The sequence below is a fragment of the Chionomys nivalis genome, chromosome 10 (genome assembly GCF_950005125.1).
Source record: "Chionomys nivalis chromosome 10, mChiNiv1.1, whole genome shotgun sequence".
NCBI lineage: Eukaryota > Metazoa > Chordata > Mammalia > Rodentia > Cricetidae > Chionomys > Chionomys nivalis.
In genome coordinates, this window is record NC_080095.1 from 26892753 (window position 1) to 26910572 (window position 17820).

Consider the following 17820-nt stretch of genomic DNA (forward strand, 5'->3'; position numbering starts at 1 on the left):
CTAAGGTTAAAGGTATTTTTGGAATTTGATATTCTTAAGGTTATGACTCCTCTTTATTTTAATAACAGCAAGCCACCTTTGACAAAGGACTGGGAATTCTTTTAACAGAGTAAGCCATTTCCCAGGTAACTTCTTGATTTAAGGACTAAAGACTTTAGCGGCGAATACTTTACAAGTAAGGCTTAAATTATTGCTATTTAAGTATAAAAGCTGATAACGGGGATGTGACAAATTGGGGTTCTCTAAATCAGTTGCCTTACTATAGATTACAGTCATTTTCGTATCCAAGTTACAAAAACTGGCCTCCTGGGAACCAGAACACACCAACTCCCAAGGAGGAATTTAAAATGTCATTTCCTTGAGAGAGACACAAGCGACAGGGGATTCTGGTTATGTGTTTCATGCTTTCGCAGACCATTTTCCTCCTCGCAAACATTTGCTGGGATGACAATTGAAATTGGTGCTGGTGGCAATACATTACGTCATCATTTCTGACTTCATCCTCATCTAAAGCGGGGGGGGGGGGGTTGGTGGTGCGGTGGGGGGAGGATCATGTGATTTACTTATCTCAAGGCAGCATCCTGATTCTAGTGCTTCCTAACTTTTAAATCTTGAAAGTACTTCTTAAAAGCAAGTAGATATAATTATGTTCTCTCCTGAACTAAATTGCCCTCCCCCAGACTTGGAAGAAATGGTTCAATTAAATAGAACGTTACCACAGTGCCTGGCACATGAGGGAGGCTGCCTCTTCCTCAACTCCAGGGAGGCGATCTGGCCAAGGCGTCTTGAGGAGTTATCAATTCTTTATTGAAGAAGACAGCTTTGTTCTATGGGCTGCTGGGTAAAGCCTCCGGAGCTCTGTCTGCCATTTTGAATTTTCTTCTGCATAGCATCATCATGGAAGGGTCCCCTAGACTGGTCCTTGGTACCCACAAAACTGATCTCTGCTTCTGGATCCAGGATGGTCCTTACCCCACCCTGCTCAGAACCTCATCTTTCCTATCTAGCAGCCTCTTAAATACCTTTAGGGTGCCCTCATGTCCTCAGAAACCTAGCTTGAAAGCCAAAGACAAGGACAATGCTACAGAATCTACGGAACCATGAAGCTCTCTGCCCTTCGTGGTTCAGCCTCCATGTGCCATCTTGTAATGAGAGCAAGGGTGGCTTAGGGATGCTGAGTGACACCATAGGGATGTGAGGTAGAGAATTTTGCACTTATGGAACATGCATGCATGCATGGACTTCATGAGGAACCTGAGTCCGCAGTTCCTGCGTGACCTCTTTTGCTAGCCAGGACCTTCATGGAAGCTTAGTCTCCAGCAGTATCTTTACCCCCAGAGGATGGGTCTAAAACTCAGCTGGGAGCTACTGCAGTAGTGTGGCCACAGACTCTGCTGTTAGGCACACACTGGCTCATGCCATCATTGTGGGCTTCACTGTGGGTGGATACTCAGCCTAGCAGGCATGGCATTGCCTACCAGGAACCCCAGGGCACAGGTTGGTGCATTCACAGCCTGGTGGCCCTTGGTTTTTAGGAGGACACAGTTCTTAGAGTGTGCCAGAACCAGGGGGATGTTAAGTTCCTGTGGGGTTTCAATGAACTGTTGAAATAGTTCAGACATGCAAATGAGTTAGTCTAATCAAATTCAAGCAGAAGAAATGGAAGACCATCATTGAGGACATTTTGACTGCAGAGAAGTTCACAGAGAAGGTATAAGCAGGGGTTCGACATTTTGACAGGATATTATTATATATGAGTGTGTTGTGCCACCTTAATAGATATTCCAGGACATGTATGACCCTAGGGCCATAGGTTGGACACATCTGGATGGAGTTTGGAGTGGGCATATGATCTGAGGCCTCTTTAGAGAGGTCAGCCTGTGATGTTTTTATTTTGTAAATTATTCAGAAGAAGTATTTTTTTTTTAACTTTTGGGACAAGGTCTTACTTTATAGTTTTGGCTAGCCTGGAACTCACTAGGTAGACCTGGTTGGCCTTGAACTCACAGAGATTTTCTGCTTTTACCTTTGCCTCCCCAGTGCTAAAATTATAGCTGTGTGCCTTAACACCCAGCTAAAGTGTCTTTTTAAAAAAAGGATTTGAAACAAATGAGTTATCATTACACTGCCATCCAAATGCTTTTCCACATTGTGGTAGTTTGAATGTAATTGGCCCCCATGAGCTCATAGGGAGGTGTGGCTTTTCTGGGGTAGGTATAACCTTGTTGGAAGAAGTGTGTCACTATGGAGGCAGGATCTGAGGTCTCATAAATGCTCAAGTCACACCCAGGGTCTCAGTTCACTTCCTGTTGCCTGTGGATCAATGATGTAGGATTCTTAGCTCCTCCTCCAGCCCCATGTCTGCCTGCTTGCCTCCCTATTCCACCAGGATGATAATGGACTGAACCTCTGAACTGTAAGCCACCCAGTTAAATGTTTTCCTTTAAAAGAGTTGCTGTGGTCATGGTGTCTCTCCACAGCAATAGAAACCCTAATTAAGACACACAGTCTTCCTTATTTCCTCCAACATGAAATTTCCTGTTGCCATTCTATGACCGAGTACACTATACGTTCTGGGAATGAGAGGCGGACTCATGTTCACTATGACGGTAGCTCTTGAACCAAAGTTCTTGTCAGAAAAAATTTCTTCCGTTTCCTCTCACCTTTCCTCATTTTCTCATTTCCCCTTTTATACCTTTCTCTCCGTTTCTTCCCTCCACTTCTTCGAAGAAGCCTTTCGCGGTACACAAGACTCCTCATTTCTTTTAGACGTAACAAAATAAATCACTGCACTGTACTAAACTGGTCTTCAAGGGAGCTGTGTTCAGGCTTTCTCTTTACAATGTTTAATTTTGGTAATATTAGTTTCAGGAAGTGGTTATAGCTTTCCTCTGCCCAAAGCCACAAGAGAAACTATTTAAATTAAAAAAAAACCCACACTTATTTATTTTGTGTGTGCCTGTGTGTTCACAGGCGCCACAGTGTAGACAGGTAGATCAGAGAACAACTCTCTGTAGTTGTTCCTCTCCTTCGGCCACGGAGGCTCCAGGGATCTCAGTCAGGTCATCAGGCTTGGTGTCGAATACCTTTACCTGCTGAGTCTATGGCCAGCCCACGAGAAACCTTTCTAAAAAGTATTATGGTGTTTGTGGTACAATTGGGATCAGCCTACACAACTTAGCTGCCAGAGGCGATGTTCAAAAGTATGATAATGCCATGGTGTGTTAGTTACTTACAAAGAGAATAAAGAAAAGGGTGCGGGGAGAGGAGAGATGCACAAAAGAGGTATCTGTTAGGATTTATTTTAATACAAAGGGAACAAACAATGACTTCAGCCACTTCTGTGAACTTCGAGCTGGTAACATAAATGCCAGGGTTTCAAGTGAGTGACTTCACAAGTCCAAATGTGAACCCTCTGGGGAGGAGAGATGGCACATTGTCATCCACCAAGGAATGGAAGGGATAAAATGCTGGGGGCGGCGGTGGTACCAGCCGCAGATGCAGACAAAGGACCCAGAAGACAATGGCTGAGAGCATCATCTGAGTGCACTGCCGTGGAGGCTCTCTGTAACCGACACAAAGGCATGTTCTTCCGATGACATCATTTCTAATTCTGCTGGCAGAATAGGCTCTACCACATAACTTCACCTAACGTGCCCTCTTCTCCATAAAAACCAGTCTCTGCCCCCACTTTTCTCCTAAGTGCTTCTCGACTGTATCTTCAGCTTGGCAGGTCACCTGTATTCTTTATCTCCACGTACCTATTCAATACGCATTCGCTACCTAAGGCCAAACCTTGCCTCGCCAGTGAAGATGCAGGCACTTGTTGTGCACAGCTGGACCGACCTCTGGATTGATTTCGCCTTTTCTGCCTCTGCATTTCCCACTCCACTTCCTATATTTTCCCTCATGTTCTGTTTCTTCTTTGGTGAGCTGTATATTTTCATCTTTAGTCCATTTCCTATGAAAACATTTATCCTTTTTATTGATTTATGGGAACCCTTCACATGTTAAGAAGGTTTAAGTTCTGCTTTTAAGAATATGCTATTTTATTTATTCTTTGAGAATTTCACACAAGCATACAATGTATTTGGATCATATCCACCCCCACTCTTCCCAGGTCTACCCTGCCTTCCCACCCCTTTCAACTTAAATTCTGGCTTTTATATGTATTGCAAATAATTTTTCCTATGTGTTTTTGCCTTTTATTCTCACATAAATGTTTTTGTAGTTAGAAGTTTGATTTCCACACAAAAGAATCAATTTGAGTTTTTGACTTGGAGGTCATGAAAAATCCTTCCTTGCCCTGGGAATATACTTAGGGTTCTGGTATTTTAAAAATATAATATTGGACTGAAGAGATGGCTCAGTGGTTAAGAGCACTGGATGCTCTTGTAGAGGACCCAGGTTCAAGTTCCAGAACCCCATGTCTGCTCACAGCAACCTGAAACTCCAGTTCCAGGGGATCTGATGCTCTCTTTTGGCCTCTGTAGACACAGTTCTCATGTGGTATACACATATACAGGCAAGACATTCATTTACAGAAAATAAAATTTAAAAAATTTTAAAAAATAATAAAGATGTTAATTTAAAATTTCAGCAGTCTAATGTTTTAAAATAGTTTGTATCATTTTAATTAAAGCTTTTATTTGAGATAATTGCAGGTGGACACGTATCTGTATGAAGTAACATGGGAAGGCATTATTTCCCTTTTACCCGGTTTCCATATCTGTATGAAGTAACATGGGAGGCATTATTTCCCTTTTACCCAGTTTCCATATCTGTATGAAGTAACATGGGAGGCATTATTTCCCTTTTACCCGGTTTCCTCCAATGATAATTTTTTTTTTCTGTAAAATGATAGTGTAATCACACCACTGGGACACTGGCATTATCCTGCCCTCGGTGTCACTCATATGCTCTTTAGTAGGACTTTGTTCTGCATAATTTTGACACAAATGTAGGTTCCTCAGCACCATTTTTTTTTGAAAAATTAATTCCATTCTTTGACTAATCTCTTGAGATGTAGCTTTTTATTAAAAGCAGTTTTTAAAAATTTGTTTCTGGATTCTATATTTTGTTTTTACTCTTTAGTCTGGGGTTGGTACCCCAAGAATGAACAGTTATTTTTTTTTAATGCCAGTGAGACCCTCTCCTCTACCTCCTTCCCTGCTTCTCCTTCTCCCTTCTTCCCTTTCCTTTGCCCATTTTCTTTACAGAGCTGCTCTTTCTTATTCCATGCTTAGTATTTATGCTAGGCTGTAGAGTCATTTGGTTTAGTGCCAAAACAATATCTGGGTTTTGACTGGGGTTGCCTTATATTTAGAGATGCATTTGTGGGGAAATGACATCCTTACCAAATTTGAGTTTTTCCACCAGGAACATAATGTCTCTCCCCCACCCCCTCCATTTATAGAACTCTTTTGGAGTCTTAGTGGAATTTTGTAATTTCTTCCAAGGAGTTCTTTCCAGATCTTGTCACACTGATTCCTTCTGAAGATGCTGTGGATGGTGGGAGTGTTCTTCTCTACCTATACATAGGTCTTTTGCTTGACTATTTTATTATTGTTTTTTTTTCTCATCATGGTAAAACATACATACCAGGAAATTTACTGTATTAAGTTTTAACAGTTCACAGTGCTATGAACTGTAGCCACTATGTGTCTTTGGAACCTGTCCATCGACCCAAACACAACCTTGTACCCATGAATCGCTTGTCTAGTAGCCTTGATTCTGTCCTCATGACTCTGCCCGCTCTAAGAACCCGCCTAAGTGGAGTTACGCAACTTCCATCCTTTGTGTCCAGCTGCTCTCCCCAGCACTCTGCTTCCATGGTTCAGCCTGTTGTAGGAAGTCTCAGAAGCCCACTCCGCGTTCTGGCTGAGTGAGAGTCTGCCCTGTGTGTGTTTGGCCCTCTGCTTCTCCACTCATTCACCAATGGACACTCGGGTTCCCTGCTCCATCATGGGCTCTATGCTCCTTCTGGCTTTTTGGAGAGCTTACTTCTGTGGATGTGGGCATGCAAATATCTCCTTGAGTTTTTGCTTCTCACTGTTTTGGGAATATGATAGCAAAGGAATATTTCGTTCGTTTTATAACCAACTGTTGGTAGCACATAGCTGAAAGATGGTCTTAAATTTCTAATTACAAGAATTTTAATATCTGTTCCCAATTAAACAAAAGAAAGGAGTTTTTCTTTTTGAGATAGGGTCTCCTGTAGTATAAACTGTCCTTTGGCTTGTAGCTAAGGATGGAATGACCTTGAATTTCTAATCCTCCTGCCTCCGTACACCGAATGCTGGGATTACAGGCTCGCCTCACTGCACCCAGTTTTTATACAGCTCTGGGGAGCTCTACGGAGCTCTACCCACTGAACCACATTCCCAGCCACTCAAGGCTCCTTAGTAAAGTCTTTTCTGTTTCCCTTTGGCTTTGATTGCCCATGCCAGTTATTCACAAACTATTGTCAGTTCCTAGCCCTCGAGAATAACACATTCTAGATGCTGGGACTACCTAGGTTCCACTGCTCATGAGAAATCACTTTTCTCTTTGTGCTTTTGAGTCTTCCAGATGAGGTTTTGGTTTTCTTTTCTTTTCTCTTTTCAAAGAACGGCAACAGGAAAGGTTTGGAAGGGGTGCAGCGGAAAACCACATTCAACCTTGCAGAAGCGGGCTCAGCTTGAGGCCACCTGAAGCAGGTGGGTTTATCTGAAGCGCTGCCTTTTTATGCCAATGTCTAGGTATTTAAGTGCCGGGTAATGAACTTAGAATATGTTTCCCTTCTGCTTTTCCCCCAAGAAAGGCCATTTCTCTTTCTAAATTGGGTATTCTTATGTCGCGCTGGACTGGAGCCTGGAGTATGCTTCCTGGACAATATATCGGTGCATTCTTTGTTACCTCCTTAAAAGCAGGGCATGTCCCTCACCATCAACCCCCACCCCTGCAAATTCCCTGGAGTCTGGGTGGCTGTCTGGATTCATTTCTCAGTCCTGTTCCTTACCCCCAAGGACACCCAGACATCATCAGGAGGATGGATAATTTCAACCTGGGCAGTTCGGAACATAATTTTAACCTTAAAAAATTTACCTTCGCACATCTTAGTTTTGCCATCTATAAACCAGGATGACATTAGCATCTTCACAGGACATTTGTAAAGGTTTAATAATCCAGTGTAAGTGAAATTCTAGGAGGGGATGAGTTCTAAGAGCCAGGTTTTGCATGTATGTGTGTATGCATGTTGTGTTTCTTTGTTTGTTTCTGTGGTCTTGGGGATGGGACCCAGGGCCTTTTACACACACACGCCAGACAGGAGCTCATCACTGAGCTATGCCCCAGCCTGAGTCAGCTCTGCTGAGGGTAGGTGCCCTGGACAACTGCCTGAGATGTCACACAGTCCTCACTCTGGAACCATGGTGACCTTGGAAACATTTCATATGTAATCACACCCATGCTGTGCCACGTCTAGAAAAGTGGGTGCCAGTTAGCAATAACAGACGGCATGAAAGTGAATGAATGTTGGACCGAACTGGCTGTGTTCACAGTCCTGATAGCAGCAGCCTCCGGGGAAGAGAGGAGAATTGTGCCCATTCGGTAGGAAGACCATGGCTCTGCTGCATGGGGGCCCTAGAGAACACGACTCTTACTGAGCGTGGGACCAGTGACCCCCACCGTCCAATACGAACAGCTCTCCTGCTCTGTATCCCAAGGCCTTCCTTGTGAGATCTGAACAGTGTGTTTGTCTCCCATGCATGATGTGATAGCATTTCAGATACGGAGAGCCCCTGACCAAGACCTTGCTCCGTCCTCATCTTCCAGCCCACAGCAAGCAAAAGGCCCACATGGAAAGGAAGGAGACAGGCGTAGAAGGAAATTATCTTCTCCTTCCTGCAACCTGCTACCCACCCACTCTTGTCTCACTTGCTGACTCTCCAGCCCCTCCAGAGAAGCAAGCCCTTTAATCCCCCACAGTGTCCCTAGCTGGTACCAAATCCCTAGAGGGCAAAAGCCTGAAGTCATTGAGTATTGCATTTTCCTACCCAGTGTGGGAGGCATGCTTTTCTAGTTGCTGGGAGCCAAGAACAACAAACATTAAAAATGTTTGGCAACTACTCAAAAGCGGGACTGGACCCATCATTCTTTGATGTCCCCGACTCTCTGGCCCAGCGCCTGGCCTGCTGCTGGCCACAGTTTCCAGGTCAAGACTTAACTCAGATTGCACATGCTTCCTTTTGGAAAGATTCACTCACACTTTCTTCTCCATCAAGGACAGATAATAAAACAAATAATCCCTGCTCTTCCACCTCTTTCTTATAAGGTATCAGCCTGGAGGGTGTGCCAGCCTCCAGGGCCATACCATGTTAGGGTGATGGAAACCCCCCAGTCCAGCCACTGTCACCCTGAGCCATGGTCACATCTGCTCTGGCTGTGATCACTTCTCTTCTGGTCCAGTCCATCTCAGGCCTGGGCATGGAACCAAACCTCAGGAGCAAGTTTTGCTGGGATAGGCCACCCATGACCATTCACATTTGGACCTTCATAGAAATGAACACCAACAGATTCCCCTTCGTTATAGTGAGCTTGACTCCAAAGAAGAGATACTTGTAATGTTCTAGAAAAGACCAGAACATGGGGCTGGGGAGAGCGTTTGGTTGGTAAAGTTTTTGCTGCTCAAGCATGAGAGCCTGACTTTGCTCCCTAGGACCTAACAGATGCAGTGGCATGCATCTGTAATTCGAGCACTGGGCAGGCGGGATAAGTGGGTCTCTGGATCTTGCTAACTAGCTACTCTTGCCGTCAGTGAGATCCAGGTTCAGTGAGAGACTCTGTCTCAAAAAAATAGTTTGAGAGCAATAGAGGAAGATACATAACAACAACCTCTGGCTTCCACGTTCATGCATACTCATGAACACATGCAGACAGACAGACAGACAGTAGATAAGCAAATAGAACCAGCATATGTATGGCAGGATAAGGTCAGATTCACTTAATATTTTGGCTAAATGGGTTATCACAACAGACACTAACAGGCGATTGTCAGAGTAAACCAAAATGTGCTCATCACACACATTCTTCCAGATCATATTTTAAATATTCTTGATGATCCAGATGGCGGTTCAGATTCTTGCAACACATCAAAAATCATCAAAATGAGCACACATTATTTTGCAATAGCACTGATGGGAGTGTCTGATTGCATGAAGTTTCTCCCTGCCTGAATCCCAGTGAGTGTATTTGGTACATCTATTTATACATAGAATAGACTCTGGTTTAGCCATCACACCCAGAATCAAAACATACACGTGGGATGGAGTGGGAGTAAGTATAGCAATGGTTTGGAGACCAAGCATCCCATTGCAAAGATGCCCTTGAGATGCAATGATAGCCAGAGTTTGGAGGATCCAGCTGGGGAAAGGGAAAAGAAAAGGGAGTGTCTGATAAGTGAGGCAGGAGACTGACAGGGTGAAAAGCATGGACCCACATCTTGCCTCTGCTACCATGTAGAGACTGGCCTTGGACACGGACTTGAACCTCCCTGTGCCTTCACCTCTTCATCTGTAAATGCTTGGGTGGAAGAAGTAGAGGACACCCCGAGTAGGTGAGGTGCTGAGTGAATGTGTATTGTTGACATGGATACAGCCATGACAGAGACCAAGGCCTTGGACCCACGGGAAACTGGCCAAAGCCTTCGCCTTCTGGTCCAAGTGTAAGTGTCCAGAGGATTAGACAGTGTGTACAAAGAGTAGCAAGTGCAGCTTCCTCCTCCCAGATGTTCAGACCTGAGACTGCTCACTCACAGGTTTCATTTTCACTTGGTCATCAAAGATGTGGAAATGAAAGCATTTCTATCTGTCAAATTATATGAGGATTGTTTCCGTTGCCAAATTAGCAATGTGTATTGACAAATAATATATTTCTAGAAAACAATTAGGCAATGTGTTTACACATTGATCAAGCATCTTAAACACAGTCATTCCCTTGATCACTTGGCGTTTGTTCTAGAAAAATGAGAAAGCCAGATAATGATTTGAAAAATTTAAGGAAAAGTCCGGGTGTGGTGGGACATGCGTATAAATCGGGAGGCAGAGACGGGAGGATCCCTGGGGCTTTCTGGCCAGCTAGTCTAGCCAAATTGGTGAATTCTGGGTTCAATGAGAGAACCTGTCTCTGAAAACAAGACTGACAGCAACTGAGGAAGACGTTCAATGTCAATCTCTAGCCTCTGCATACTTTTGTGTACAATACATATGTGCCCAGCACCAACACGCAACACATACACACACACTGACTCATATACAAGGTGCCTAAATACTCAAGAACATTATAAACAACTTATGAGCAACAAATTCAACAAGTTGTATAAAGTTTCTTTAAAAGAAGCAAACTAACAAACTTCACCAAGGAAACTGATACCATAAAGTGTCCTCATTGTAAGGAAACTGGATTTGTTATTAAAAATCTTACAAGTCAGTCATGGTAGCACACCCCTTTAATAATAGCACTCAGGAGGAAGAGGCAAAAGGATTTCTGTTTGGTAGAGTCCTGCCTCATCTACACAGTGAGTTCCAGGTTAGCCAGGGCTACCAAAAAATTATCAGAAATTCCAAAGCCAAATGGCTTTATTTATGAATATTACTGAATAGTTTAGGGCCTGGCAATACAAATTCACACAAACTTGCAGAACACTGAAGAAGAAGGAATACTTTTCAGTTCATTCTATGATGTCCGCCTTTCTCTGCCATAATAAGAAAACTGTATACCTATTTCTCAGCCCATGCACACAGGTGCTGCGTGTGTGCAGGTGTCTGCAGAAACCAGAGTATACGCTTGATTCCCTGAAACTGGAGTTACAGGCAGTTGTGAACCAACATGTGGGTCATGAACCAAACCCAGGTCCCTTGTACTTTGTAAGAAAGTGCCATTAACAACCACACCATCTCTCCAGCTCCCGACAGCATGGTTTTTTAGCAAATCAAATCCCACAGCATGTAGAAAGGATAATACATCATTATGGAGTAGGGTTTATCCCTGAACTACTCAGTTGATTTAATATTTGAAAAATGGGCTTAATTTACTAGATCAACAGACTGGAAAACAAAACTACAAGATCATTCTCTAGGTGCCATAAATTATTGGAGAAGATGTGGCATCTGCTTCATGGTGACAACGGCCAGAAAACTAGGACTATAAAGGCTCATCCCTGGAAAGTAAATATGAGAGCTACAGCAACTGAAGCTTCCCCATGATTATGAATGACGATAAACTTTCTCTTCTCTGTACAGCGTTGTTCTAACGGTCCTAGGACTGACAGACATGTCAAAGACACAGACAGCTCTGAAAGGACAGGGATGTTTTTATTCACCAAGAGACACAGTCGTCAATGAAAACACATCCAGCAGCATCTGGAAAACGATGACGAGCTAGTAGATAAACCCAGCAAACAGGCTGTGGACAACGAGAAAGTAGACTAAGGGACTGGATGTACAGATTGATGGTCAAGGATTTGCCTCATATGCCCAAGACCCTGGGTTCCGTCCCCAGCACTGTGAAAATAAAGATAAACTAAGATCATTTGCAGTGCTGTAAAAGATATAAAATACCTGGGATAAATTCCCCAAAGGCATGCAAGACCTACACATTGAAAAATCACATATCACGACCAAACGAGGAGAAATTAAAGATGATCTGAATGTGTGGAGGGAAGAACCACGTTCCTGGATCAGATTTGCTATTTTTTTGGAGGGGGGGCAATCAATTCACGTGTTTATCGAGTGCCTGTTATGTGCTAAATATTGTTCGGGGTACTTGGGACACATCAGAGAATAAAACAAGGAGCCCTGCCCTCGTGGAGCGCACAGTCTATCGTGTGTCGCCGCTTCACCTGTGTACTGCTTCTGACCCTGGGCAAGTCCCTGCACCTTTCTGCCCAATGGGGTAAAAGGTGGCTGGGCTCAGTAGACGCTGAGCCGGGTGTACTGCAGATGCGGACCAGGACACCACCCGAACCCACCACCCAGACAGCAGAGAGGGCTGGAGGCGCATCTTTAATAATCAAGTACAGTGAGGAGAAGGGAGAGGACGGGAGCAGCTACACCAACTGCTGCTGCTGCTTGGTGGCGGCCTTGTTGGCCAGGTCCTTGGCCTTCTCTGTAGCTGCCAGTGCCGTCTCCTTTGCTTTTTCTTTGGCCTCTTTGGCTGTCTCAATGAGTGTTCTGGAAGGAGCCTCCCCTTGTAGCTTGGCCAAGATGTACTCAAAGCCCTTCATTGTCTTGGTCACATTGCTTTTGAACCGGGCAAGGCCAAATTCCTGGACAGCTCGAGAGACACCAAATAAGCCGGAGGAGACCCAGGCTTCCCGACGGATTTCGGTCCAGCCGCTGTTGTCAGAGTTCACACAGTAAACACATCGTTCCTCCAGCACCATCAGCCGGGCGTGGTTGATGTTCCAGGTGAAGGTGATCATGGTCTGGTTCTGTGGGTCCACAATAGAGTCCTCCAGGATGTACACTGAGTGAGCAACGTTGGCAGGAAAAAGTCGCTCGGCCCAACGTGGCATCCTGTTGGTCTTGGTCAGGAATCTCCGAGACAGAAGCTTCTGGCCAGGGGTCACCTCCTGACTATGTCTTCCGTTAAGACATGTTTGCTATAGGGATTCGGGTACTGTTGCCAGAAGGCAGCAAACACTTGGTCCCAGGAACTTTGGAGCACGCTCTGACCCAGGAAATACTTCACCATCGTCCCGACCTGGACGGGCTCAGCACCCGTGCAGCATCAGGGTGAAGAACCCGGGGGTGGGAGGCACGTGGCTCGGCGCACGCCTGCCAGGCTCACAGCTCAGTCACCGCCCAAGTTCCTACAGCCGCCATGAGGGACTATAAGACTCCAGATTTGCTATTTTTGTTATGACTTTTATCCTTTTGAGATTAATCTGCTGGTTTAATGAAATCCTAATTAAAATTTCAGTTGCATTTTTTTTTTTTTTTGGGTAGCAATTGACAAGCCAATTCTAGAGTCTTGCTATGCCTGATTTCAAGACTTACAACGAGCGGCAAAAAACACGTTTGCACTTTGTGTAAAAACATTTAAACTTCCTTTGATGATGAAGTGTAAGCCAAATAAACTCTTTCCTCCCCAATTTGTTTTTTGGTCATGGTGTTTCATCATGGCAATAGAAACCCTAACTAAGACAAATTGGTACCAGGAGTGGGGTATTTCTGTGACAGACCTGACTATGTTGTTCTGAGTAGAACTGTGGAAGGACTTGGAACTTTGGGCTAGAAAAGCCATTGAGTATTGAGAGCTCCTTGAACTCTTCTGTGGGAGCTTCGAAGATAAGAACATTGAGTGCAGATGATGGTGGTCGGGCTTGTGAAGTTTCAAAGATTCTGCCAGCCTTTTTTTTTTTTGTGAAGAATCTGTGGGTCTGGTTAGCTGGGGTGAAGAATCTGCTGTGATTAACATGAAAACAAAACTATTGAAGTGAAGTCTTTGCTTTGCTGGGATGCTCGATGCTGGTTGGCTGGAGTTGGGAAATTAGTGGTGATTAAGAAAAGACCAGCATCACTGAGGCTAAATCTTCTGGAAAGAGTTTCCTGAGAGTCAGGACATAGAAGTTGTGTTCCAGAGGTGGCCAAGGTTGTACCTCCTGCTGGCAGCTGAACTTGGTAATGTAAGAGTCACCCAGATGGTACTGGTTTTGAAGACATGAAGAGGTCATGGAGAGCAGCTGAGAGCTTGACACTGTGAGGCTGTTGGTTAAGATGCAGCCTCAGTAGCGGTCGAAGACCCAGGATTGAAGGGGTGATTATCAAAATTACCATGGGGAAATTGGATTGCTTCTTCATAATGTAGGTAAGAAAGATTATGTCTGGAGCACAGGAGAACTGTTAGGGTGTCTCTTGGTGGTACTGTGTTCTGTGATTAAAGTCAGTGAGAAGCTACAACAGCCTAATCCAGACAAGATGACAAAGGGCATAGACCCATAAGGAATGAATGTATGGGTCACTACTCCAGGAAAAGAAACGAAGGGCACACCTGTGAGAGATATTTTTGCTTGGTTTGAAGTGGGTGAATCCTTTTCTAGTCTGGATCTTTGAGATAGGAAGACGCAAATTTTGATCCAGATCTTGAGGTAGGAAAACACAGGTCTTTATTTCAAACCTTGTGGTGGGAAGACTCACCTTTCATATGAGTTACACTTTCTGCTGGAAGCCTATATAAGGACATGGAAGAAGCAAGCTTTTGCTCTTTGTCTGCTTGCTTTTGCCTTAATAACAAGTCCATTTCTTCACTAGCATTAGAGCTAACTTCTTTGGGATCTAGTATCTACTGAAGACCAGCTGAGACATCCAGCCTTGTGGACAGAGCAAACCAGTAAGCAGCCCCCCCCCCCCCATAACCTCTGCATCAGTTCCTACTTCTTGGTTTCTGCCCTGTTTGGGTTTGTGTCCTGACTTCCTTTGATGATAAACAGTGACTTGGGAAGTATACACAAAATAAACCATTTCTTCCTTGTCTTAGTTAGGGTTTCTATTGTTGTGAAGATAAACCATTTTAAAGGAAAATATTTATTTATTTATTTTATTTATTTATTTTTTTTTTGGTTTTTCGAGACAGGGTTTCTCTGTGGTTTTGGAGCCTGTCCTGGAACTAGCTCTTGTAGACCAGGCTGGTCTCGAACTCACAGAGATCCGCCTGCCTCTGCCTCCCAAGTGCTGGGATTAAAGGCGTGTGCCACCACCGCCCGGCCTAAAGGAAAATATTTAATTGGCGCTGACTTTCAGTTTCAGAGGTTTAGTCCATTATCATTATAGTGGGAAGCATGGCATAAACATGGCAGCACGGGGCTGAGAGATGGCTCAGAGGTTAAGAGCACTGCCTGCTCTTCCAAAGGTCCTGAGTTCAATTCCCAGCAACCACATGGTGGCTCACAACCATCTGTAATGAGATCTGGTGCCCTCTTCTGGCCTGCAGGCATACATGCAGACAGAATACTGTATACTTATAAATAAATAAATATTAAAAAAAAACATGGCAGCACATAGTGCTGGAGAAAGAGCTGAGAGTTCTACATCTGGATCTGCAGGCAGCAAGAAGTGACTATAATACTGGGCATGGCTTGAGCATCTGAGACTTCAAAGCCTGCCCCCAGTGACACAGTCCCTCCAACAAGGCCACACCTACTCTAACAAGACCACACCCACTCTAACAAGACCACACCTCCTAAAGGTGCCACTCCCTATGGGGACCATTTTTGTTCCAACCACCATACTCCCCAACTTACTCTTTGGTCATGGTGTTCATTGAGGCAATAGAAACCCTAATTAAGACGGATCTGCAGCACTCAGAAGAGTCTAGAAGCAAACCTTCACAGACATACATGGTCAGGGAAGTTTTTTGTTTGTCAGAAAGGTGTCAAAGGGTGGCGATCCCAGTCAGCTTCTCACCTCTATAACATAATACCCAAGACAACAGAACTCTGTCAAGAAAAGTTTTATTTTGTTCCTCGTTTTGGACTTCCAAGTACATGGCACTTGCACTGGCTCATCTCCAGTGAGGACATTTGGCCATGCCACATCATGGTGACTCTCAATGAAAGGACCACATGTGAAAGAAGAACATATATTTCAGAACCAGAAGTCAAAGAGAGAGAGAGACCACCGGCACCAGGCTCTTGCTTCTATAACAGTCATCTCTGAGTAACCAACTGGTACTCAATAGATAATCTCTTATTCAAAAAAGATATTATTATCCTCTCTCTCTCTCTCTCTCTCTCTCTCTCTCTCTCTCTCTCTCTCTCTCTCTCTCTGTGTGTGTGTGTGTGTGTGTTAGTGGAAGTCAGTGTCTCCTTCCACCATGGATTCTGGGAATCAAGTTCAGGTTGCAAGCTTCTATAGCAAGCATTTTCACACACCGGGTTGTTTTATGGGTTTTCATGAGGAAATATCTTCTGGGGAAAGTGCCCTTCATAGACCTCCAGACCTATGTCCCTCTCCACAGCACCACCCTGGGAAGCAAGCATGAGCCTTTGGAAACATCCAATATCTAGAATAGATGCAGAACACATCACACTCAAACATGGTGTTTTGGTGAAGGCTTATTTTGAACTGAAGGTCCCTGAAGAGAAGATATGAGAAAAGCTGTCTCCTCTTCCCTTGACTGACTCAAGGGGATACACAGATGTCCACTGGGGATGTACCTCAAGATTCACAGTGGATGTGCAGACTCTGCCTAGTATCAAAGTATTTTGGGCTCTATTGCCTCTTCTGTATCACCATGCTTGCACTCTGGGACTACTAAATAATATAACGGTTATTTGAACATACATGGCAACAACAGAGTCCCTCTGATAACCAAGATGGAGAGACACTAAGTGCATATGTAGGTGACATATATAGAGCAGATAGACTACAACCCAACATTCATGTTCCCACGGGGATGGGGTGGATGGTGTGCGATTTCAGCATGCCACATGATTTATTAAAAACATTTTCCATTCCCAATTAAATTACCTTGACTCCAAAGAGGAGTCAGCCCTCCAGCTGGCCCGATAAATTATCCTGACAAGAGGAAAATCCACGGGTGGGGGAGGACAAACTAATATGAGCATCACACTTATGTGCGGAAGCACTGAGGGGTGGTCAGAACCTGGGAGCAGGGGAGAAAGAACAAAGGGAAAGGAGTTTAAGTTTCCAGGGTGCCAAATTATGGAACAGAAAAATACTTGGGAGACGCGAGAAAGGGTGAAAGGTGTTAGTAAGGTTTATTCTTCGGATCCCTGTGGTGCTGTCTTTGGTTTAATATGACGTTAATGTTGTCTCTCCCTTGAATAACTTCTGCCCTTTCTAGCAGAGAGAGGAAAGGGAACACTTACACATTTCTACAAACATACAGTACTCTCTCCTTATTCATGGCTTCCTAGAATTTCAGTTTCCAACAGCTAATTAAATCCAAAAATACTGCATGGAAAGTTCTAGAAATAATTCTTCAATTTTTAATTGTATGACATTTAAAAAATCGGATAGCCAACTGGGCAGCGGTAGCACACACCTTTAATCCCAACACTCTAGAGGCAGAGGCAGGTGGATCTCTGAATTCAAGGCCAGCCTGGTCTACAGGTGAGTTCCAGGACAGCCAGGGCTACACAGAGAAACCCCATCTCAAAAACCAAAAGGAACAAAAAACTGGGCAGCCAGTACAAACACATTATGCTTGCAATGACATAAATGAACCTGAAGATGACTCAGCCGGGTGAATGGAGCCAGTCCGTAAAGCACAGATGTGCGGTCTAACCACACATAATTCTAGAAAGTGCAAATGATTCACAGTGATGCAGAGCAGGTGGGCAGTGACTGTGATGGTGAGTTGCCCAGCTCTTAAGGACAGCTGGGGGAGGATGGTGACGCCCACTAGTTAAATTGCTTGGGGAATGAGTTCACAGACATACACAGGTGCATGGATTCATAGGTTCCATGGCTATCCATCTTCCATATGTGTGGCTCGTTGTGTGTTAAGTGTAAAGCTGCAGGGCGTCGCGGGGGTGGGGGGGCTTACCACCCTCTGGTCACACCGCTGAGCCATGAACAATGCCACTTCCTTATACGTGTTGATGGCAGCAAAAGGGCTTCTGGGACTGTGGTCAATTTTGAGACACTTCCTGTAGAAGAGGCAGGGACCGGTAGGAAAGGGTTGGGTGGGCTGTTAGCAGAACCTGGCTCTCATGACTTTGCACAGGGGAAACCTTGATGTCCAGAGGCCTCCTGTCTCTGGGGGACAGGGTAAAGAGTAGTAAAGCGATGTCCTTTGTTCATTAGAAATGACCTG

At 44.5% G+C, this 17820-nt stretch overlaps 1 protein-coding gene and 1 pseudogene across 1 annotated transcript in view; both read right to left on the reverse strand.

Annotated features, from left to right (window-relative positions):
* The window catches only part of Kcnk13 (potassium two pore domain channel subfamily K member 13), a 91164-nt gene that overhangs the window by 7513 nt on the left and 65831 nt on the right, over positions 1–17820 (reverse strand). The gene's annotated exons all lie outside the window — the stretch shown is intronic.
* Positions 11748–12732, reverse strand: LOC130882444 (PRELI domain-containing protein 1, mitochondrial-like; annotated as a pseudogene).